Source organism: Schistocerca piceifrons, chromosome 3, assembly GCF_021461385.2.
Source record: "Schistocerca piceifrons isolate TAMUIC-IGC-003096 chromosome 3, iqSchPice1.1, whole genome shotgun sequence".
In the NCBI taxonomy this organism is placed as follows: domain Eukaryota; kingdom Metazoa; phylum Arthropoda; class Insecta; order Orthoptera; family Acrididae; genus Schistocerca; species Schistocerca piceifrons.
In genome coordinates this window covers 877,584,244-877,610,521 of record NC_060140.1, presented here as the reverse complement: position 1 = coordinate 877,610,521, position 26,278 = coordinate 877,584,244, and positions in this window count along the sequence as shown.

Sequence of the window (26,278 nt, the reverse complement as noted above, 5' to 3'; positions counted from 1 at the left end):
CAAGTAATGTCCATGAATTCACAGAGCAAATTGCATGTCAAAATACTTTTGAGCTTGCTAAAAGTTACGTTCATCCAGCAGTACAAACTGTAAACAAATAAGTAGAAACCTGACACCTTAAAGAAATTGCAGTTATACTGCTCTCCACTATACTCAAGACATTGTTCGATAGTGTTTTATTTTAAGAGAAATAATAACAAAATTTTATGCTGGAAAATACTTTTGAGTGCTACTGTAAGAAATGGTACAGGGCGTTCCTTCCATGGATTCACATGACCTAGGCTTAGGCCATCCCTTCCGTGAGTCTGCCTACCCTTTATTCTCCAGTACCTACCCAAACTTAGCCACACAACATCTTAATATTTAACAGCATGCACAGCCTCTAACCCCCATTTTTTTATATACATTCTAATGATGAAATTTCTCCATAGTACATCAAACCTTCCTGGTTATTCCAAACATGTGTTTCCTTACTTTTCATTTATAGCTTTGACCTACTTTTCCTACGAAATGTAATAAGCAAAGAAGGGATTTTAAGGTGCAGAACCTTTCCAGAAATACAGCTATTTTCACACAGACATGTCAATATATGCATTTCAGAACAGGACTGAAGCAAAATAAGCACAATTTGTTGCACCTTTTCGTGAGATTACTAGATTTTGTACATTTTCCCTTCTGTTCCATGCTTAAGCACATTTCTCCCATTTTCATATGTGGTTTTAATACATTAGATAATTTTTTTTTCCTACTCGTACCTTAAACATGATTTTTAGGTTTTGTTTATCAGACATCAACAACGGCTAATAAATATTTAAAAAATAATTTGTGAAAATCACCAGAAATTATTCAGATCACCAGTAAAAATGGAAAATCTCAGCAACAACAGTTAAAATCAGTACCAATCGTCAACCTGCAGCTGTAAAATCAAATAAAATTTAAACAATGGTGCTGCAACAGCTGAAACCTGAATTCAGTTAGTGCTCATATAAATTTAACGGTTCCTATTTATTGACTGTGTACTGCCTTGTTGTCCATGTTAATGTTTTACCAGAACAGATCTGATACCAAAATCTTGCCAAAGGTTAAGAAGGAGAAGTGTGCACTTTCAGAAGATTGTAAGACTCAGCTTGTCAAAACTGATGGCATCATTCTGCAATGTGCTGTCTGCAAAGTAAATATTACAATCAATGACAGGAATCTATGAAACAGAATAAACGAGCATATCAAGAACAACAAACATTTAAACAACACTGAACTTCACAAGCCAAAACCTAAGCAAAGTACTCTGATAGACACATTCATTTCAGGATCTGAAAAACAGCAGTCTTTGAGTAAGTTTCTCGCAGATCTTGCCATGACATTAATCCAGCCAGGAATCCCAGGCCACAAGATAAACAATCCTGCATGCAAATAATTTCTTGAAAAGTACAGAAAAATGTCAATACCAGATGAGAGCACTCTGAGAAAAAGTTACATACCACCAATTTATGAGAATGTTTTCGAGGAAATAAAATGGGTGGTCAGCAATCATGAAGTGGGCTTCATTTTAGATGAAGCTACTGATGATCTCAAAGATATATTTTGAATGTGCTGGATGTTCCATTATCTGGTGAATGTAAAATGTACATTAAAAAAAAAAAAAAAAAAAATGAACCAAGTTGAGAAGACAAATAGCTGCATTAGAGTGCAACATTCAATGACTCATGTAGGACACTGTGGCCAGGGGACACACAATATGAAAAAGTCAGGCTTTTGGCGAATGATCGACCTCGCTACAGACTTTTGGCTGCCTAACAATTGAAAGGCATGTACCCCAACCTCAACCATGTGACGTGTTGAATATGGTCTAAACCGTGTTTGTGGCAATATCAGGGAAAAAATACTGTAGGGTAAATGACTTAATAGCTGCCCTGAAGCAGATTCTGAGAAAGATTACCAGTCATCAAGTTCTGAATCAACAACTGAGAGGGCTCCAATTTCCACAGCTTCTGTCATCACAAGGTGGGAAAGTTGGATAAGATGGGCAATTTTCTTGTGCAAAAACTTTGATAAAATCAACCAATTTGCATGTGCCCTACACTCAATAGATGCAGCAACCATCAAGCAGAGCCAACCACTAGTCAACAACAAAAACATAACAGTTGGAACTTTTTGTTGTATATGGCCATAACTATTTGCCTGACATGATTCGGAATTTGGAAGAAGAAGGTGTGGAGGAGGAGGAGCAGTGGAGGAAGTTGATGAGTGTTGCGAGCATCCTTGGTGGAAATTAAATTTGAAGAACAAATCACATGTGGAAAACTTTGCAGCTTTGCCTGAACTTCCTTTAAAGATGCTGACTACATCTCCATCAGTTTCTGTAGATGTTGAGTGCAGTTTCTCCATATATAATGAGCAATTGAGCTCAAAGCACCAGTGATATAGTTTCAAAAACACTGATGTGATGTGTGTAATATAGGTAACAGAACACTGTAAAGGGGTCAAAGGAAGTTAGCACAGCTAGTTCAAACCCAAATAAAAGTAATTTCATGAACACCTTTTTTTCACATTTTTGTAAGTAATTTTAGAAACTTTTCTCCCTTTTCTGACCATAATTTGAACCTTAAAACCCTCTTTTTAGTTATACGTTACATATATGAAAATATCTAATAAAAGGCCTGCTCTTAAGGTTCTTCCTAAGTTTGTTACTTTGTTTATTCTTGATAATATTCCTGCACATCCCAAGAAATAATTACATCAACAAGTACAGCTGACAGTCAATTTTCTCTATGAACTAATGCTTTACTTTCTTTTATATGTTAGTCTGTCCCCATTTAGGGAATGATTTCCATCCATTCTCCCCCTGGTTTTTGTGATGTGACTAACATGTGTATGTGTGTGGTCTATTTCAGATGAAGGCCTTTTTGGCCGAAAGCTTACTTGCGACAATCTTTTAGTTGTGCCTATCTGTGAATCAGCATCTCTGCTATATGATGAGCAGCAACTATCCTTTTCATAATATATCATATGTATTACTTCCAAATACAATGTCTGCGCAAGTTAACAGTGTGTGTTTCATGTAGACATACATGTGATACTGCCTCATGCCATCCTACATTGGTAGGAACATGGGAAGACAGAGTAGGTACAAGGAAGAAAGAAGACAAAAGCCTCAAAGACAAAATTCCATACTGCCCCCTACCACAGGATCCCTTCCCTAATGGGTTCTTCACTGAGTTGCTAGAGGATGAAGTGTGGTCGACATAACCTACAATAATGACTTGGATTCATCTATACAGGCCCCGAAAATTGGTCCTAACATACCCCTATTGTAAGCATAATGGCACATTGATAATCCTTCTATCAATCATCATTACAAGTCAGTCAGCCATTGTCATCAACCCCACTACTGGCTTATGGTATGTAAAATCCCAAATAAAAATTCACTGAATCCCAACCAATATGTCATTCTATAGAAAAAATATAAAATTCCCATTATATGTAAGTCATATATGATGTTCATTCTGCAACAACTTATACTATAATTGTGACAGAGTATGTTTAGATCATAATTATCGTTTCTTCCATTTACTAGAGAATTACGTTAAGTTCCTCTACAAACAGGACGATGGTAATTTTAATGCCATTCTGTAACTAAAATCAGGACAGGACAATGAGATACATTCAAGTAAAAAAAATCATTGGATAGTAAGAGTAGAAGTAGCTGCTCCAAAGAAAACAAAATATGCAAGTTTGAAGCAGTGAATTTGAAACCTGGCAGTCGTCAATCTGCCTAATCTGGGAAGGTAGCAAATTATCCTGAGAGTTTTTATTTCTTTAACATATCAATACTGTACAGTCCTTTTCCTTGACCAGAGTCTGAGTCAACTATAAATATTCTGATCTCACATAGCTTACTGTATCTTACTTATCACTAAAATACTTTCTGTAGATTGTAGTATTAATTTAATATTCAATTTCAGTAAAGTACGGGTGTTTTATATATAGTAATGCCTTAGTGTCCTAGTTTTTGCTCTGTTGCTGAACCAGCGACTATACTTAACATTCAGTTTTCTGCAACAGTAGATGAAAACTGTTGAACACCTTCTTATGTTAAAGGCCCCTAAACAGGCACCAATTTAATGACCAACTAACCAATTTAATGGCAGCCTACACACATCCCAACTGACTGCACTTGGCCCTATTGTTGCAATTTGCTCACTTAAGTTCATTGATTTTAACTTCTATGAGATCTCACTTGGTTTTACACAGGAACAGAAAAGGAGGTTTGCCTTAGCTGTTTAAGAGAGCAAAGGGGAGGGGGGAGCTGTAAGAAAACTGTGGGCAAAGGGGCTAATGCAAAGAAAGAAATTCACCCACATTCTGTTACTTAAGCAGTTGGGAGCCAGTGGTTTTCATAATTATCTATGTTTTTCAGAGCTGCTGCTTAATGAAAAAGAATACAGTACAGTAATGAAAGAGGTTGTAAGCTGCAAGGAGAGGCTGTTGAATTACAATATGATTTCTAGTCACTGGCGTTATGAGGACCTCCAATTCAGGGCAATTTTATCCTCACAATCATGATCTAAAATGATACTAAAACTTGTAATGTGGTTCACAGATTCCTGAGGAAATATGTCATGGTAGTATGTGGAATAAAAGACATCGCCTGTATGTTTTACAAATTCATTGAAAATTATAAGAAGAAAGACTGCAAATAGTGGTGGCACACATCATCTATTAAGTACAACAACAGACACATAATAAATAAAAATTTAACAACTGTCAGAACTGCAAAAGAAAGCCCAACACTTTGCACTTTGTAGCATAAGGAATGTATAGCCTGGATTTTTCTTAACACTTCTAACAATGAAGAAAGTATATTTCATGAACAAAAGTACATCAACTGTCTATATTTAAGTTTTATTTCCAATACATATCGGATATGACATCTAAGATCTAGTCTTTCTGTATTATGGTTTTCAACAATATTATAAAAAGGAAAGTTGCTACTCACCATATAGCAGAGATGCTATATGGTGAGTAGCAACTTTCCCTCTCATAATATGTTATGTTATGTTAACTGGGGACCTAGAAACAATGGAGAGGCTCCGTCCCCGCCGCAGCCGCAGTGGTCCGCAACCCCACGATGACTACTGAAGTCCGCTTCACCTCTCCGCCACCCCACACCGAACCCAGGGTTATTGTGCGGTTCGGCCCCTGGTGGACCCCCCCATGGAACGTCTCAAACCAGACGAGTGTAACACCTATGTTTGCATGGTAGAGTAATGGTGGTGTACGCGTACGCGTGGCCGTGCGGTTCTAGGCGCTTCAGTCCGGAAGCGCGTGACCGCTACGGTCGCAGGTTCGAATCCTGCCTCGGGCATGGATGTGTGTGATGTCCTTAGGTTAGTTAGGTTTAAGTAATTCTAAGTTCTAGGGGACTGATGACCACAGATGTTAAGTCCCATAGCGCTCAGAGCCATTTTTTGAACAAGAATTTTGGTCAGGTGAATACAGGGTTATAAATAAATATCAAACAGGGGTAATGCAGGAGTAGGTTTAATAATGAATAAATCAATAGGAATGCGGGTAAGCTACTACAAACAGCACAGTGAATGCATTGTTGTGTCCAAGATAGACACGAAGCCCACGCCTACAACAGTAGTACAAGTCTATATGTCAACTAGCTCTGCAGATGATGAAGAAATTGAAGAAATGTATGATGAGATAAAAGAAATTATTCAGATAGTGAAGGGAGACGAAAATTTAATAGTCATGAGTGACTGGAATTCGGTAGTAGGAAAAGGAAGACAAGGAAACGTAGTAGGTGAATTTGGATTGGGGGTAAGAAATGAAAGAGGAAGCCGCCTGGTGGAATTTTGCTCAGAGCCCAACTTAATCATAGCTAACACTTGGTTCAAGAATCATAAAAGAAGGTTGTATACATGGACGAAGCCTGGAGATACTGACGGGATTCAGAGAGATTATATATAATGGTAAGACAGAGATTTAGGAACCAGATTTTAAATTGTAAGACATTTCCAGGGGCAGATGTGGACTCTGACCACAATCTATTGGTTATGAAGTGTAGATTAAAACTGAAGAAACTGCAAAAACGTAGGAATTTAAGGAGAGGGGACCTGGATAAAATGACTAAACCAGAGATTGTACAGAGTTTCAGGGAGAGCATGAGGGAACATTTGACAGGAATGGGGGAAAGAAATACAGTAGAAGAAGAATGGGTAGCTTTGAGGGATGAAGTAGTGAAGGCAGCAGAGGATCAAGTAGGTAAAAAAATGAGAGCTAATAGTAATCCTTGGGTGACAGAAGAAATATTGAATTTAATTGACGAAAGGAGAAAATATAAAAATGCAGTAAATGAAGCAGGCAAAAAGGAATACAAACGTCTCAAAAATGAGATCGACAGGAAGTGCAAAATGGCTAAGCAGGCATGGCTAGAGGACAAATGTAAGGCTGTAGAGGCTTATCTCACTAGGGGTAAGATAGATACTGCCTATAGGAAAATTAAAGAGACCTTTGGAGAAAAGAGAACCACTTGTAAGAATATCAAGAGCTCAGATGGAAACCCAGTTCTAAGCAAAGAAGGGAAATCAGAAAGGTGGAAGGAGTATATAGAGAGTCTATACAAGGGCGATGTACTTGAGGGCAATGTTATCGAAATGGAAGAGAAATGGAAGAGGATGTAGATGAAGATGAAATGGGAGATATGATACTGCGTGAAGAGTTTGATAAAGCACTGAAAGACCTAAATTGAAACAAGGCCCCGGGAGTACACAACATTCCATTAGAACTACTGACAGCCTTGGGAGAGCCAGTCCTGACAAAACTCTACCATCTGGTGAGCAAGATGTATGAGACAGGCGAAATACCCTCAGACTTCAAGAAGAATATAATAATTCCAATCCCAAAGAAAGCAGGTGTTGACAGATGTGAAAATTACCGAACTATCAGTTTAATAAGTCACAGCTGCAAAATACTAACGTGAATTCTTTACAGACGAATGGAAAAACTGGTAGAAGCCAACCTCGGGGAAGATCAGTTTGGATTCCGTAGAAGTATGGGAACACGTTTAGCAATACTGACCCTAATACTTATTTTAGAAGCTAGATTAAGAAAAGGCAAACCTACATTTCTAGCATTTGTAGACTTAGAGAAAGCTTCTGACAATGTTGACTGGGACGCTCTCTTTCGAATTCTGAAGGTGGCAGGGGTAAAATACAGGGAGCAAAATGCTATTTACGATTTGTACAGAAACTAGATGGCAGTTATAAGAGTCGAGGGACATGAAAGGGAAACAGTGGTTGGGAAGGGAGTGAGACAGGGTTGTAGCCTCTCCCCGATGTTATTCAATCTGTATATTGAGCAAGCAGTAAAGGAAACAAAAGAAAAATTCGGAGTAGGTATTAAAATCCATGGAGAAGAAATATAAACTTTAAGGTTCGCCGATAACATTGTAATTCTGTCAGAGACAGCAAAGGACTTGGAAGAGCAGTTGAACGGAATGGGCAGTCTTTTGAAAGGATGATATAAGATGAACATCAACAAGAGCAAAACGAGGATAATGGAATGTAGTCGAATTAAGTCGGGTGATGCTGAGGGATTTAGATTAGGAAATGAGACACTTAAATTCGTGAAGGAGTTTTGCTATTTGGGGAGCAAAATAACTGATGATGGTCAAAGTAGAGAGGATATCAAATCTAGACTGGCAATGGCAAGGAAAGCGTTTCTGAAGAAGAGAAATTTGTTAACATCGAGTATAGATTTAAGTGTCAGGAAGTCGTTTCCGAAAGTATTTGTATGGGGTGTAGCCATGTATAGAAGTGAAACATGTACGATAAATAGTTTGGACAAGAAAAGAATAGAAGCTTTCGAAATGTGGTGCTACAGAAGAATGCTGAAGATTAGATGGGTAGATCACATAACTAATGAGGAGGTACTGAATAGGATTGGGGAGAAGAGGAGTTTGTGGCACAACTTGACTAGAAGAAGGGAATTGATGGTAGGACATGTTCTGCGGCATCAAGGGATCACCAATTTAGTATTGGAGGGCAGCGTGGAGGGTAAAAATCGTAGAGTGAGACCAGGAGATGAATACACTAAGCAGATTCAGAAGGATGTAGGCTGCAGTACATACTGGGAGATGAAGCAGCTTGCGCAGGACAAAGTAGCATGTCGAGCTGCATCAAACCAGTCTCAGGACTGAAGACCACAACACCAACAACATCAAGTATAAGTAAAGACAGAGTTCCATGGCATCTGATAATACAAGATCCTGGACTTGTGCACTGAAAGATCTGCGTGGCAGCTGAGCGATTTATATTAATACGATCACAGTTGGGATTAGCCTGATTGAGACAACAACAAAATGCAATCGGTATCCATCAGTGGTCCTAAAACTCACTTAGAGGGGCATATCTGATTCCATTGTACAAATTATGATTTTGCAACTTGTTTGTAATAAATTGTATCACAGGATTTTGAGGCCAATGAAACTGTAGAATATAATTGCTTTTATCAGAACTGCATTGCATTATGTAGTAGCACTGGAATTCCTCTCCAAAACCTTAGTTCTCCATATTTACTGTGTCAAGAATCCACAGGGTGCCAAATAAAGTACAAGGGGCTGAATTGCAGGTAAAGGCAGGTAAGATTACATGTCAAGAAAGTGCAGAGGCTGACTACGCTGCCACCGAGCAGGCAAGTCACAAAGAGGTCCTGCACGCACCACTGCAAATCTACCACTTAGCATAACAGATAGTCCAAGGGGTCCAGTATGTTACAAGTTAAGATTTGTCATTCCACAGAGGAGATGTTACACAGTAGTACTGTGGCGGTTCCACCTGCTTTTATTTCTTCATTTGTTGTCCTCAGTGCTGATATATTGGCTGAAATATGGGGTTGTAATTTGGACAGTGACTACTGTAAATAATGTAGCCAACAGATGCATAGTTGCATTTCACTGTATTTTACTTTCACTTTTTACAATCTCCCCCAATATTCATATTTATACGGCCAGTACACTATTGGTTAACTTTCCATAAGCCTCATTAATAGTTTGCAGGCGAACATCCACATACTGCTACAACAGTTTCCTGTTGAACGTCTATGAGCAGTAACACCTAACCACAAAGTTCACAGTTCTTGAAGAATAATCAGGCACATATGGAGCAGACACTGTCACTGTTTTTATACATGGCCTAATTATTTAACACTTATTCCACAGTTAATTTGAAGCATTGTTGTTCTAATCAGCACAGGTTACTCATCCAGTTACCTATTTGCCATATGTATCTGGTGAATCCAGTGAGGTGGTGATTAACGAAGCAAGCTGGACTGACTGTCTCATGACCAAAAATTGGGCCCTTATATATCATCACAATAATAGGTGCTGAGACTACACACTGTTCGAAGTTTAATTTACAGAAAGTACAATTAAAACTTAACTAATTATATTAACTGAATACATCTTCTTGTAAATAGTTTCTTCTACTACACAAGTTAGGCCGAATTATTTGTTTAAATCATAACAAATACAGTTATGCAAATAATACTTTTGACAAAAATGTTAATTACTTTGGAATTCATGAAGGGCTGGTTTTGCTAACATGTTTTCGAATATAGCCAAACAGATACTTTAAGATTACTAGTATTTCATCTTCCAAATGGTTACAATTATTACTGAATTTATATATGTTTATATGTCAACAATAGAATTTAAGTTATGAAACAATTACTGATTTCACCCTATAACAAAAGATACTAACTAGTAATAGTCAAAATAACTTAGAAAATCAATTACATACATAAAATTAAGCATAAAATTAGATCTGGTGCTATATTCTTTAAAACTGAGGGCCAACCTTTCCCTTTTACGAAAATGCAAATTATACTCATGTATGTTAATGTTAATTAGTTCAAAATGAAAAAAAGTGAATTTTAAGGAGGCAGCTGGCAAAACAAGAGGGGAATTAAAACTATCCCAGCTTGCTTCGTCACATCACCAACTCGCTGGATTCACCAGATAGATACTGCAAATAATGACCACAGGTGATGCCACAAAATTGGGTTTAAAATCTACACACAAAAAATATCACACAAGAAATCTTATCAAAAACTACAAAGTTTTCAAAATTATACTTATATGAACTGGGCATACGGAAATCCCTATACAAAATAATTACATACAGTGTATTGTTGTACAATATCACAAAATCTCTAGAAGTTATTATTTTTTTTTAAAATTACACATCTTCATCATAAGTGATGTCCTTTTTTGTTAAGTGAAGATTACATTTTAAAATACATATCACTTTGTACAAGTCCTGTCTTGCTAAACGAAATAAATGCTCATGAGTTGCGGGAAAAAAAATTATACTGTGCATTACTGTCCATTTTACAGAAAATTTCACTTACTCAATGTTCAGTACTTTTCACATGCACTTTCATTTTTTCAATGAGCTTTAACACACTTTCTCACACAGCTGTCCACACCTTCTACAGGTTCAAGTGGCAGGTAGCAAGGAAATGCACCGAGATTAGTTCCCTTGGAGGTGGTTCTCCTCCACCACAGTACACGAAAAAATGAGACTAAATGCCCTACTTTAGTACACTTAACTTTTACTTCTAACTTAAGTCTAAAAAATTGTTTAACACTAATGGCAAATGACAGTCAGTACATCATAAATAAATACATAGTTCCCATAACATTACAATAATTATCACTAAAATTGACTGTAGTATGAGAGGTGGTGACTATAAAAATTTAAAATCAATTGCACATCACACTATGAAACATTACTCTAAGTCATAACTCTGTCTGAAACTGATTAAACTTGAAAGATTTTTTTTTCTTTCCCATTTGCAAAAATAGCAAAAATTCAAGATGTGGATTACTTCCAGTAAAAACTCAAGATGTGCAGTAGTATAGGTTTACTAATCATTAAGTTATGAAAAAAATAGAGTCACCATCACATAACTTAATTACTATTCAAATCAAAATTAAGGGAGCTGAAGTTGTACCAAATCATTGCCCTATTTCTTCACTCTGAGTACTACTCTCATACAACTGGAAAAGTAAATCTTCACAAAAATCAGTAAATGTTACCAAACAGTTGACCTGTCAGAATATTCACATCAGTCTAGCCTCACAGTTATCCGTTAATCAGCAAACTTATTGTTCTTCATTCCAGTATTACCACTTTAAGCTTGTACATTCTCAGAGCACAAATAGAAGTTTTTAGATAACCTATAGATCCAATGATGCAGCATTATACAGCTTGTAAATATTGCTCCTTCTGTTAATCTCTCATTCCCAGCTGCTGTGTCATGAATTGCACAATATACACAGTACTCGATGTGGCCTAGTTCAAAAATAGATCATCGTTACAGTTACGCCAGTCAGCTCCATTATTTTACTTACATTTCTTATCTTGTTAGCTAGTGGAGTGCAATCTCAAAAAAATATCACTACTGCAGAGACAGACTCTCTAACCAATAAGACCCTAATATTATTCATTACTTATTTCTATTATCATTTCATTACCTAATAAATAAACACCTGCTCTACTTACCTAATGCAAAATTGACTCTACTGACAAACACTCCACAGTAACAGATCCTTATGCTTAGACAAATTTTACTCTCATTACCGATCAAACAAAATTATCACTCAGAGAAACTATTATTTCACTGTATTCCATCAAATTGCTTAATATTTTAGCATGAAGGGCGATATACAAATAATTCTTGCTTATTCTTTCCATGCATTACTCCAGGCAAATATGTTTAAAGTTGTAATTCCTTAATGTTAGAAAAGGCAATACCATGACATATAGGTAGATAGTTATCCCCATATACTGATTGCACTGAACACAAAAACTTATATTGTACTATTATTAATATTAGGACCTAGTATTTAAGATAGTTTTTCAATGCATATTGCCTCTGCTGCTACACCAATGAGCTGATTACTTCAGATGTTAATTATCCTCCACATATGGTGACACCCTTCATTTTTAGTTTACCTTATCTTTTTGGCAGAAATTGTTTAACCATTGTGCCAATTTTCTTTCTTCCTTCCTCTTTTGACTGCATTACTTATCACTAACACACACACACACACACACACACACACACACACACACACACACATATATATATATATATATATATATATATATATATATATATATATATATATATATATATATATGATGTGACTTACCATACGAAAGTGCTGGCAGGTCGATAGAAACACAAACAGACACATACATACACACAAAATTCAAGCTTTCGCAACAAACTGTTGCCTCATCAGGAAAGAGGGAAGGAGAGGGAAAGACGAAAGGATGTGGGTTTTAAGGGAGAGGGTAAGGAGTCATTCCAATCCCGGGAGCGGAAAGACTTACTTTAGGGGGAAAAAAGGACGGGTATACACCCGCACACACACACATATCCATCCCCACATAGTTTCTCTGAGTGATAATTTTGTTTGATCAGTAATGAGAGTAAAATTTGTCTAAGCATAAGGATCTGTTACTGTGGAGTGTTTGTCAGTAGAGTCAATTTTGCATTAGGTAAGTAGAGGGGATGGATATGTGTGTGTGCGGGTGTATACCCGTCCTTTATATATAAAAACAAAGATGAGGTGACTTACCGAACAAAAGCGCTGGCAGGTCGATAGACACACAAACATACACACAAAATTCAAGCTTTCGCAACAAACTGTTGCCTCATCAGGAAAGAGGGAAGGAGAGGGGAAGACGAAAGGAAGTGGGTTTTAAGGGAGAGGGTAAGGAGTCATTCCAATCCCGGGAGCGGAAAGACTTACCTTAGGGGGAAAAAAGGACAGGTATACACTCGCACACACGCACATATCCATCCACACATACAGACACAAGTAGACATATTTAAATATGTCTGCTTGTGTCTGTATGTGTGGATGGATATGTGCGTGTGTGCGAGTGTATACCTGTCCTTTTTTCCCCCTAAGGTAAGTCTTTCCGCTCCCGGGATTGGAATGACTCCTTACCCTCTCCCTTAAAACCCACTTCCTTTCGTCTTCCCCTCTCCTTCCCTCTTTCCTGATGAGGCAACAGTTTGTTGCGAAAGCTTGAATTTTGTGTGTATGTTTGTGTTTGTTTGTGTGTCTATCGACCTGCCAGCGCTTTTGTTCGGTAAGTCACCTCATCTTTGTTTTTATATATATATATATATATATATATATATATATATATATATATATATATATATATATATATATATATATAAGAACAAAGATGATGTGACTTACCATACGAAAGCGCTGGCAGGTCGATAGACACACAAACAAACAGAATCATACATACAAAATTCTAGCTTTCGCAACAAACGGTTGCTTCATCAGGAAAGAGGAAAGGAGAGGGAAAGACGAAAGGATGTGGGTTTTTAGGGAGAGAGTAAGGGGTCATTCCAATCTCGGGAGCGGAAAGACTTACCTTAGGGGGAAAAAAGGGCAGGTATACAGTCGCACACACACGCACCTATCCATCCGCACATACACAGACACAAGCAGATATATATATATATATATATATATATATATATATATATATATATATATATATAGAGAGAGAGAGAGAGAGAGAGAGAGAGAGAGAGAGAGAGAGAGAGAGAGAGAGAGGGGGGGGGGGGGGGGGGACATTCCAAAACATTCCATGAGGGAAAAATATATATTAAAATCAAAGATGCTTTAACTTACCAAACGAGAAATCGCTGGTATGTTGATAGACACAATAAAAATAAAGAACACACAAACACACACACACAAATATTCAAGCTTTCGCAACCAATGGTTGCTTCATCAGGAAAGAGGGAAGGAGAGGGAAAGACGAAAGGATGTGGGTTTTAAAGGAGAGGGTAAGGAGTCATTCCAGTCCCGGGAGCGGAAAGACTTACCTTAGGGGGAAATAAGGACAGGTATACACTCACACACACACACACACACACACACACACACACACACACACATCCATCTGAACATATACAGACACAGGTAGACATATGTAAATGCAAAGAGGTAGGGTAGAGATGTCAGTCGAGGCGGAAGTACAGAGGCAAAGATGTTGTTGAATGACAGGTGAGGTACGAGTGGCGGCAACTTGAAATTAGTGGAGGTTGAGGCCTGGTGGGTAACGGGAAGAGAGGATATTTGTGTATAAGGACGTGGCATCAATGATTACAAGGATGATTTGAATCACCAATAAATTGCACTTCATCAACTGTCCTGCCGATTCCACAGTTAATAGTCTCTCTTCTTTAATACTCTTTGATAGCTTACCAGTAGCACCAATAATTCTTATTCCAGAAACATGCATTACTATTATAAGCTCAGACTTTAGACTAGATTCAAAAAATGCCTGTGAAATACCATTCATTTCACTACCACTGTCCAGTAAACTATTAACACATATCCCTTGTACATGTGCTGTTATTAAAGGATGCCACTCTTCCTTTTTACTTACCATGTCATTTTCTTCACACAACAAATCCTCATTAATCCTTTCCCTGGAAAAACTATTGTACTGCTTACTAAACTGATTATCAGACACAGTCAAATGACAGATAACATGGTACACTTCCACAATACCACTTTCAAACTCTAACTCTTCATTAGGCCTGATATTATCCTCCTTTATTCTTTCTTTACTTACCACATGGCCATCATCATCAATTATAAATTCAAATAACGTGTCCTCACCACCACTGGATTCGTCACTGCTATCATCATTACAACTACTGTCAGAATCAGACCCACTGTCACCTTTACTGTCCTCAAATACTTGGCTAATTAATTGATTCTTGTTTCCAGTGTTAGACCACAAAGCAAAACACCTGAATTCCTTATGTTCTCCTAAAAAATTACCATCCATTTTGACACTTTGGACATCCTGAGCAACATTAACCACACACTGTTTCATCACTTTCATTTTATTATAGTAAGTTCCTCTCTCCTTTTATGGGATAAACATTGCTACCCACACCGTCATTCCACATCTCACTAGAATTAGAAATTAGACTTGTCTTACTACTACATTACTCTTACCTGTGATTACAGCATATTTATTACATGTGGCTCTTCATCCTGTTTACCTGAAATTCTTGCCCTGATTGAGTTTTGTCATCAAAATTTCTCCTACGATCTTCCACTGAGGGCTTCACCCTCTCCAATTTATCAACATAATTCAATAAATTGCTAATATTACCCCTAGGGGCAGGTACAAGGTAACTTTCTGAGGCAACTTAGTTTCTAAACCCATAGTTACTGATTCACTACCTACCTTGAGTGTGAGCCAAAACTGGAGGATTACCTAGTTTAAAAGGTTTGATCCAGAATCAAAGTCATCTCCTCCATTTCTTCTACTTGAATTTCGCCTATCATTTCCGTGCCCATTCTGGCTATCCTCCACCCAACCATTCCTTGAATTTCAATTGCAATTAGTCCTGTTCACCTTATTTACCTGAAATTCTCGCCCTGGTTGAGTGCTGTCATCAAAATTCCTCCTACGATCTTCCAGTGAGGGCTTCACCCTCTCCAATTCATCAACATAATTCAAGATATCACTAATATCACCCCAAGGGGGAGGTACAAGCAATTCTCTAACTTTCTGAGGCAACTTAGTTTCTAAACCCATAATTATTGATTCCTACCTATCTCTTTGTCCAAATATTTCTGTTTGTTTATCCAAAGCTGACAGAAACCTTTCACAGTACCCTTCATAGAGTCAAATCTCTCTCCTCCCCAAAATTCACCTCACTCAAAGTTCTCTGCTGCTTCTCTTTGGACCAATATTAATCTATGCTTCTCTTTGGACCAATATTAATCTAAAAATGCTTTCTCAAAGCTTTGCCAAGAAGTACAATTATCAGCTACTTGAGATGCCCATCCAGAAGCATCCCCCTTCAAAAAACCTGTCACACACGACATTTTCTCTTTGTCATTCCATGTTTCAGGCAAATCATTAAATTCCCTAATGAAATCCAGTGGCTGCACTTCCCCATATGGTTAAAAATTATTAAATTTCTTACAACTGACAAATGAGGGACTGTTTGGGACACTCCATACTCTATGCTCTAGATTTTGTACCTCTTCCAACTTTTTCTCTATTTCAGCCAATTTTGAATCAACGGTTTTATTTACTTTTACTAGTTTTTCCTCAACCACTACTGCACACTTGGTTTCTACCTCCGTTTCAAAATCATTTTTAATCAGATCTATTTGGTTCTCAAGTTTAACCCTGTTTTCAGCACAAAATTTGCTGGCACCTCTGACTTCATCTTTACACTGTTTTTCAAAAGCCTCCACCTTCCTACTATAGTCATCACAAAGCTTCTTTCTCTCTTTTACACATTTACTATTCATCAATGTTAATTTCTCATTAGTGTTATGTACTACTGTCTTTATCTTTTCATCACAATCTTTATCTACCACTTCAACCTTCTTATTTAATTCTAAAAGGTTAGAGCTGACCACCTCAATCTCTTTTTTTTATTTCTTTCTTCAGTTTATCCTTTAAGTTAACCATGTCAGTTCTAATGCTATCAGTTTTCTTTTCACCCTACTAATGTCTTCTTTCATACTACTTTCCATCCTATTCATGTCTGCTTCCTTGTTACTAATGTCTTCTTTCATACTCATATTATTCATAATTTGCCAAAACATCACTTCCAAATTTTTGTCTGCCATAAACTTTTACCGTTGCTGACTTTTGCTACTAGATTCTTCCTCCTTAACCTTAATGACCTCATCCACTTCAAAACTGTTTTAGTCCATTTCACTCTTTACAATAGGACTTTTTCCCCCATCCTTCAAAGTTACATTCATGTCTGATATATAACTACCAGTGTCTACAGATCCAATCCCACTTAGGTCTTTCTGTTCACTCAACAACTTAACCTCTACAGCTTTGTTCTCAGTCACACTATTGTGTTCATTAAAGTCACTCATTATGTATCACTTAATACAAAATGCTGTGAAATTACCTTATTCTCATTCACTGTTCTTATGCTGCTCTGCTGCTGCTGTTGTGATTGTTCTCTTGTTCCATCAACTGCACGGCAGTGGTAAGTTGTAATTCTCTCGGCAAGGGGTTTTGTTTACCTCCAGTCAGCTGTGTCCATCTGCGTGCTGATTGGCTGCTCCTGTACTCAAGGGCTGCTTCCATAGAACCCACCTGCTGACTGGCTGCTGCACCTTCTTCGTTATCGTGTGATTTTAGCAGTCCATGCCTTATGCTGTGTACTGAGCCATGAAGTGGATGGAACAGAGCACCTGACATGATATGCTTCTACACAGCACAATAAGGAGGACAAGAATTACTCAACAAAAGAAAAGGAAATAATCACCATAATGTATGGCATCACCTCCTTTCATTGTTACTTATGTTGATGATGTTTTACAGTAACAATATATTGTGCAGCAATGAAATGATTTATGGACTTTAAAGAGCTTTGGCCTTTAGAGCTACATGAATTTGATTTTGGATTTGTACACTGACAGGGAAATCACACAGTAATGTGGACTGACTAACAAGGAAACCACATGGCTATGGGATTTTTGTGATGTTTTATATTTCAGTTCAGAACTCAAATATTATGTATCTGAAGCAATTCAATGCAACTTTGAAATTTTCAGAGTGCCTTTAATTAAGTAATTCACGGTTGATTTTGTCGACAAGCCACATGACTCTGTGGTAGAATGCTCGCCTGCCATGTGGGTAGCCAGAGTTTTATTCTGGCTGATGCCAACTTTTAATCAATGGTGCACATTCTACAAGCATTTCTGTGAAGCATAAAATATGTACAGATCAAAATTGGTAGTGCTTGAGACATAACTGCTGGTTCAAGTCTTGTTTGAATCACTGTTTTTATTCGTTATCCATTCAGATCTAATACTTACAAAATTCATCAAATATATGCATTTCAGCACTGTTGATGGAATGCCGTATACACAGATGAGGTGCTATCAGTGCGTAGTTGTGCTGGCAAGTTTAAGGAACAAGGTATTGAGGCAGTCTTATGATTCCATTTTGGTAGGGTAGAACTGCATCCCTTACGCACTGGGAAAAGAGTTGAGTCTTCAGTGAATCCCATTACAAAAGTTTGTGGAGGCAGAGAGACGATTCCAAATGATCAGTATGGTCATTCTTGGTTCCTTTGCATATACACTGGGGACAGGGGGAATTATTATGAATTAATTACAATTGGTCATTTTTCACATTTTGTGCCCCTGATCACTGCACCATATCAATTGGCAGAAACAATGGCCTGGGCAATGTTTAATCAGTGGATAATGATGTTTGGAATACCAAAGTCTGCAATAGCTGACCGTGGCACTAACTTTATGTCCAAGTTAAAATTGTGTCAACTGTTTAGCATAAAAATGTTATGGACAAGTGCACTATACCTGCAAGCAAATGAGGACTAAGATAGTACATTGGACAATAGGTAAAATGCTGAATTATCATGTGATTAGTGGCCATGGTGGCCAGAATGTTCTCCTACCATCTACAGTAGCCTATAACTCAAAGATCCTGTGAGAGTATGGCATTCTCCAAATGAGATGCTTTTGGCCCCTCTCAAATTACGCAAATCACTCCTGGGAGAAGTATATGCTCTATGCGCTCTTCTCAAAACTTTGCTGAAAGATTAAAAAGTATCTGGTTCCAGGTTAAAAGATGAATACAAAAGCCCTACACCAGCAGAAAGGGACTCACAACAGAAATGTAAAACTGCCCAATCACCATGTAAGGCAATGGATAACTGTGCTGCAAGAGAAAGCAAAACAATTCATTACATGTAACCAAGGAACTTATCAAGAAGTCGAGATACAATTTCCCTGCATCACGACTACAGCTGTGCATGTACGGCAGATTTATCCATTTAAGAGTGCTCTGGAAGCACTGCCCCAATTGCTGCCAGCTCCTTCTCTTCTTCTGATGGAGGAAAGAGTGTGTATGGGAGGGGGATTTGGAGGTTGGGGGGGGGGGGGGGGGCGGAGGGTAAGGTTAGGAAAATGGACACTCTTGTGGTTACTCTGAGGTACTCATATGTCTTAAGGTCATAGTGTCTCTTTGTGAGCTAACTGAGAATGCAATAAATATGTGAATTTTATAGGTTTTCTTATTAGTTATCAGGGATTAGTGTGTATATATGTTATGGTTATGTTTTAAAAAGTACCAAATCATGAACGGTGTTGCATGTAACAAACAGACACATGGGTGACCGTAAAGGAGGCATTTTTGTTTAGATAATAGGTTACAGGAACTTCCTGGTGAAATTTTTATTTGCTATGTTGTAATGGTAGTGGAACAATAGCAAGGTTAATTTAGTCTGGTAAGTAAACATTAAGGATGTGTAGTGCAGTATGATGATCATTCTGTTAAGTGTGTGGTTGGTGTAGTAGAAGTAGTTGTGCAGAGTTGTAAGAGGAAGCAGGCTGTTAGGAAGTACAAGTAAGTGTTTATATGTGTGTTAGTCTTTGGTGTGAATTGTTAAAGATCTTTTATAATGGATGTTTTCTAAGACAATTTAGTCACTGAAGGTGATAGTGTAATCTGAGAAAGTCCCATGCCTCCTTCTCCACCATGGAATTATTACAGTGCAGAACTAGGCAAGTCACCATCTGCACCACAAAACAGATACACCCAGTCCCTGGGTCATTCCAAGAAGCCTGCAACCGAGTGCCCCACAGAGGCACAAATAGAACTGAATTCTTTCAAAAGATAGTATCACACTGACCACTCTTGGTGACAAATCTGGTAGTTGTCATTTGCACTTGCACCTGCTAAGAGCACAATCATTTTTATGGTACACAGCGACTGGAAGTGTGGGGAAAAAAAGAAATGTTGTTTCTGGGAGGTAATTCATCCCTGAGTCCAGATCTAAATTCATAATTTTTGCATTGGCTTCAGTTTCCATGTGATACTGGTTTCTATAAATGCTTACATCAGCCAATGTATGTGTGACAGGGGAGGAGGGGGGGGGGGAGAGGAGGGAGGGGGGGAGGGAGGGAGGGAGGGAGAGAGAGAGAAAGAAAAAATCTGTAAAAGGCACATAAATTAATAAAAGAAATGAGCAACATAAGAATAAAGAAAAGTGAATAAACATACCTAATAATATTTTCTTCCTGATTTCCTGTGACTCTTTGCTCAGGAATGTATCTTCGATAGGTCCAGCAGAAGACAGACAATATTGCAGTACTCCAATTGTCTTGATAATGCTTTTCGATTTGAGAAATGTCCTGTTTGACCCATTTTACATGCTCATCACTAAGGCCACCACTGTTACCCAGGAAGAAGTCAAAATGGTTAATTCCCTTATTTGTGGTCCTACAGATATTACCTCCATAATTTTTGTTTCACTTATCCTTGGAAACTTATCTCACAAACACATGCATCCACCAAATTATTTTGTTATATGGCTTTCATGATGTTTTCAATAAGGTCCAATTTAATATGCAGCAGAGGTACGTAAACATATTTTGAGTCAACAAGGAAGTCTTTGCCATATTCTTCTCTCCAGGCATGTTCTTCCTGAGCAGGCCATTTTTCTCAGAATAGTGTTTCCCACTTGCATAGAACAGCAGCAGTACTTTGTGTACCCAAGCTGCAAACCGAGCAGAACTGCAATAATCTTGAGCTCTCCACACGTATGCCATCTGTAATTATTACATTGGATATGTGTGAATAGCAGTTTAAAGTTCTTATATGCCTCCTTAATGTTAACTGCTTGAGCAATTCAAACAGAAGAAAATTTGATTTCATTGTGGAGAAGTACTGCTTTCAGACTACATTTGCTGGACTTTATGAAGAAGTGTGCATCACTTACACTGAAATAATGGTGAAAAGTCTCCATACTGGATTTGATGTCATTACAAAACACCATGCCACTTTATTCAGGAAAAAGAGCATGGTGGTTGTAGTAACACGATTCACGTTTCCGTTGCACTTCACCTAATGTAGACCGGGAACTGTCTGCTAGACCTGCCCGATGTGAACTGACTGGGCCCGGCCGTGCTGCCGGAGTTGTTGTTATGCCGGCAGAGGTCGCGTCCGAATTCTTGCGTGCCCTCTGGTGGACGGGACTCTACTTGCAGCAACTACCGTCCGTGACGCGCCGTGCCAATGTGCGCCTCCCGCGATCTTTCTGGTGGCTACAGCACTCCTCCTCCTTCGGGGGTGCAGCCACTGTGATACACTGCGTCGGAAGGTGGAGCGTCGGGCCGGAGCGATGACCTCCACATCCATTGGATGGCCGGAGTCAAGGGGATCTGCCAACCCTCGAGCCGGAACCTTCGAATACGGCTGGAAGTGACCCACACGAAGAGGCCCCCGTCGTCCCACAACCGGAGCCCGGGACAGAACGGGTGCCAAGCTGTCGAACGCCGGATCCTGTTCCACCTCGGGAGGGTCACGACCCAGTGGCGGGGACGAAGGGGAAGGGACGACCCCAGGTGAACCAGCCTCCTGAGAAACCGGGCCTGCTAGGGGGGCCAGCTCTCGCTGTGGCATCTCGAACGATGGTGATGCCGGTGCTGGAGCTACTGGAGGCTGCCAAGGCTGAGAACCATCACAGTGCGGCAGAGTCACAGCGGGGAGAGGAGGTAATGTCCGCTGTGAAACCAACACAGGTGCCGGCAATGGGGAAGCCGGTGTCCGAGAGGTCGGAGGGTGGGTGCCCGAACGTGGACGTAGCTGATTTTGGTGACGACGTACCACCCGTTCCCCCGCCTGCAAGGTATAGAGCCGGCGGCCATGTCGGCGCAGGACCACCGCCGGTATCCAACGTGGATTGTGACCAAACCCACGGGCCCAGACTGACGTACCCAGTGGAAAGTCAGGCACTCCGTTTTTTGAAGACTGGCGAGGACCAGGCCGGAGGAGGTGCAGCAGAGTCCGAGGTTGACGCCCATGGAGGAGCTCTGCGGGGCTGCGTTCTCCCATTGGTGTGGTCCGGTATGCCGTCAAGAAAAACGTCAATGCTTCCTCCGCAGGAAATTCATGCACATACTTTTTCATCTGCGTCTTAAATGTGCGCACCATGCGCTCGGCTTCCCCATTCGATTGTGGATGGAAGGGGGGAGAGCAAATGTGCTGAATACCGAAGCGCCTACAAAAACCCTGGAAGGTCTGCGAAATAAACTGTGGTCCATTGTCCGAGACCAGGGTGATTGGCAGACCTTCCACAGAAAAGATTTTTGCTAGTGCCTGGATTGCAACTTCTGAAGTTGTTGAGGAGCAGCAAACCACATATGGGAATCGGGAATAAGCATCAATGACAATGAGCCAAAAGCCATTGAGAAACGGGCCCGCAAAATCGATGTGAACACGTTCCCATGCTTGGGTTGCCGGTGGCCATGAAGAGAACGCTGCCCTGGGAGATGCTTGTTGGCTCGCACACTGGGAACAGGCGGCCACCAAGTGCTCAATTTCTCTGTCAATACCGGGCCAGTAAACATGTCTGCGAGCCAAGGTTTTAGTACGGGAAACACCCCAGTGCCCCACATGTAATAACGTGAGGACCTCCCTTCGTAAACCCGCAGGAACAACCACGCGAGGAGCTGTATCATCGGTAGCCAGAAGGAGAACTCCTTCCAAGACCGAGAGGCGGTCTCGTAGAAGAAAATAATTATGAAGAGGGTCTGAGGCCCGGCCCGGAGGGCAGGAAGACCACCCCTGCTGAATGAGGCGAACTACTTGCCGGAGAACCGGGTCAGCCGCAGTTTCCCTGGTGACTCGAGAACTAGTGATCGGGAAGCCATCAACCGCTTGGCGGGACGCCACATCCAAATGAAAACACATAATCTCCTCTCGATCGAACGTAGGATCCAGGCCCACCGGAAGACGGGAAAGAGCGTCGGCGTTGGCATGCTGTCCTGTAGGGCGAAAATGAATGTCATAATGGTACTTAGAGAGGAACAAGGCCCAGCGCTGTAGTCTGTGGGCCGCCCTATCTGGAATCTGAGAGGCGGAGCCAAATAACGATATTAACAGCTTATGGTCAGTGATTAACTGAAACTTCGTGCCATACAAGAAAGGGTGAAACTTGGTAACAGCGTAAACAATGGCCAAAGCCTCCTTATCCACCTGGGAGTAATGGGCCTGCGCGGGACTAAGTGTTTTAGACGCAAATGCCAGTGGTTGCTCGGAACCATCTGCGTTGCGATGGGCCAGGACCGCCCCCACCCCATACTGCAAAGCGTCTGTAGCCAGGACCAACGCCTTATGGGGATCAAAAGTAGCCAAACAAGGGGCTGATGTGAGGAGGCCCTTCAACGAGGTGAACGCTCGCTCGCATGCAGGCGACCAATCAAAAGGAACACCCTTGTGCAGAAGGCAGTACAGGGGGTGGGCTATAGTGGAAGCCCTGGGAATGAACTGGTGGTAATAGGCTATCTTGCCTAAAAAAGCTTGTAACTCTTTCAGCGAAGCGGGCCGAGGAAGGTTGACGATACCTCGGACCAAACTTCCTAGTGGCTGGATGCCATGCTGAGATATGGTGTAGCCCACATACTCAATGGACGGTTGGAAGAAGGTTGACTTATGCAGGTTGCAACGCAAGCCCACAGACCTGAATTTGAGAAAGAGGGTGCGAAGGTTGTGCAAGTGTTTCTTCGTGCTGCGGCCTGTGACAATTATGTCATCCAGGTAATTAATACAATGAGGGATTGTCGACGTGACATACTCAAGATAACGCTGGAATATCGCCGGGGCACTGGATATTCCAAAGGCCAACCGCTGGTATTGGTAAAGGCCAAACGGAGTGCTGACGACCGCCAGCCGTTTGGAGTCCTCATCAAGTGGTATCTGATGATAAGCCTCTGACAGATCGATTTTCGAAAAATATTGGCCTCCCGCCACAGCGGAGAACAATTCATCAGCACGAGGCAAAGGATAGGTGTCCACCACCAATTGTGAATTAATGGTGGCCTTGAAATCGCCACAAAGATGTAATTTTCCCGAGGGCTTCCTTACAATAACGAGGGGTGAAGTCCACTCACTGGAAGAAATGGGAAGAACGACCCCTAGGGCTGTCAGCCGTTCTAGCTCTTCCGTTACTTGAGGGCGGAGAGCCAAGGGGATCTGCCTCGCGCGTAGAAAACGCGGGCGAGCCGACGCCTTCAACGTTAAGTGAGCTTCAAAATCTGAAACACGCCCCAGGCCCTCCTCAAAAATATCTGGAAAGTCTGAGATCAAAGATTCCAATGATTGATAGGGAATGTCTTCGGAGACCAACTGTATGGTGTCAGCGATAGAAAAACCGAAAGCTTGAAAGGCATCCAGGCCAAAAAGGTTAGCGGAGCTCGCATCACTGACAACAATAAAAGTAATAGGCCGAGTGACTGATTTGTAAGTCACATCGGTAGTGAATTGACCCAACAGGGGAATGAACTGTTTACCATAACCGCGTAGATGCCGGTAAACTGGCGCCAACGGGGGCGATCCAAGGTCGGAATAAGTTTGTGCATTCAACAATGAAACTGCCGTGCCCGTATCTACTTGCAGTTGTAACCGGCGCGACCGAACCGACACCTCGATAAAGAGTTTGAGTGCCGATGCGTCGGGAGCCTGGCCCGATGAAACTTCCTGAATGTCAACGTCCATGTCCGCTGTACCTGCTTCCTTCGATTCTTTTGAGGCTGAGCGGCAAACTTTAGCAATGTGACCTGTTTTATTACATTTGCGACAAACGGCCCAACGCTGGGGGCACTCTGATTGATCATGATGTATATAGCCTGACGCACAGGACGGCAACAGGGGCCGGCGGCCGGAATTTTGTTTACGTGCCGTGCGGGAGCGGCCGTAACGGCCGGACTGTACCACTCGCACGTCGTCGACCCCGGACACAGTGGACGCGGCCGCGCCGCCCTGAACCTCTGCGACATCGCACCACGCTTCCAGCTGTTGACCTGCTGCGTGAGAGATTTCATACGATTGAGCAATGGCCAGGACTTCCTCGAGGGAAGGGTCTTCTAACTGCAGCGCCCGTTGCCGGACCTTCCTATCAGGGGCCGAACGAACAATGACGTCGCGTACCATAATGTGGGCATACGACTCTCGTGACTGCTCCGTGACAAAATGACACTTGCGACTAAGACCGTGCAGGGTAGCTGCCCACGCCCGGTAAGACTGATGAGGCTGTTTCTTGCATTGATAGAACTTGACCCTAGCCCCCACAACATGCGTGCGGCGGCGATAATATGAAGACATCAAGGAACACAATGCGTCAAAAGACAAGGACGAGGGTTCCTGCAACGGCGCTAGCTGCCGCAAAACGTGATACAGTGAGGGAGATATCCAAGACAAGAAGAGAGCACGACATACCTCCGCATCGGCAACATGAAACACCTGGAAATGCTGCCGAAGGCGATGTTCATATGCGTCCCAATCCTCCGCCGTCTCGTCATATGGGGGAAAGGGAGGAGGGAACTGCGCCGGAGCAGATGGCGTGGAGAGCAACACCGGAAGCACTTGTTTCATGGTGGCCATGAGCTCCGTCTGCTGTGCAACCAAAACCCGCACCAAATCCTCCACGCCGTGGAGAAGCTGCGAAACCGGAACAACGACGCAACACGTGAAAGAACGACCCTACTCGTCGCCAAATTGTGTAGTAACACGATTCACGTTTCCGTCGCATTTCACCTAGTGTAGACCGGGAACTGTCTGCTAGACCTGCCCGATGTGAACTGACTGGGCCCGGCCGTGCTGCCGGAGTTGTTGTTGTTGTTGTTGTTGTTGTTATGCCGACAGAGGTCGCGTCCGAATTCTTGCGTGCCCTCTGGTGGACGGGACTCTACTTGCAGCAATTACCATCCGTGACGCGCCGTGCCAATGTGCGCCTCCCGCGATCTTTCTGGTGGCTACAGCAGTGGTCATGATAAATACTCACTTTCATAACAGGAAGAAGAAGATTCCTTTCTTTGAATTGTGAAGCTAGAAGCTCAGCTTGTTGCATTTACAATTTTAAAACATGAATAATATCACTGAAATCCCTTGAGAAAAAAGTGGCTCATTTGACTCACAGGGGGTGTGTAATGTAGGGCTGGCACACGTATCCCCTCCGTTGTCTTCTAGGTGTTTGTCTCTATATTCCACTTCACTCACTGTTACATTCTCAGGAGGCACTGGCACTGGCAATTCTTCATTGTAATATCCTAAATCAGATCGTAAATTAGAATATTGGAGTTTTCTTAGCTTTAGAGGTGATTCCAGCAATTTTTGTTAAAAAGAAATAACAG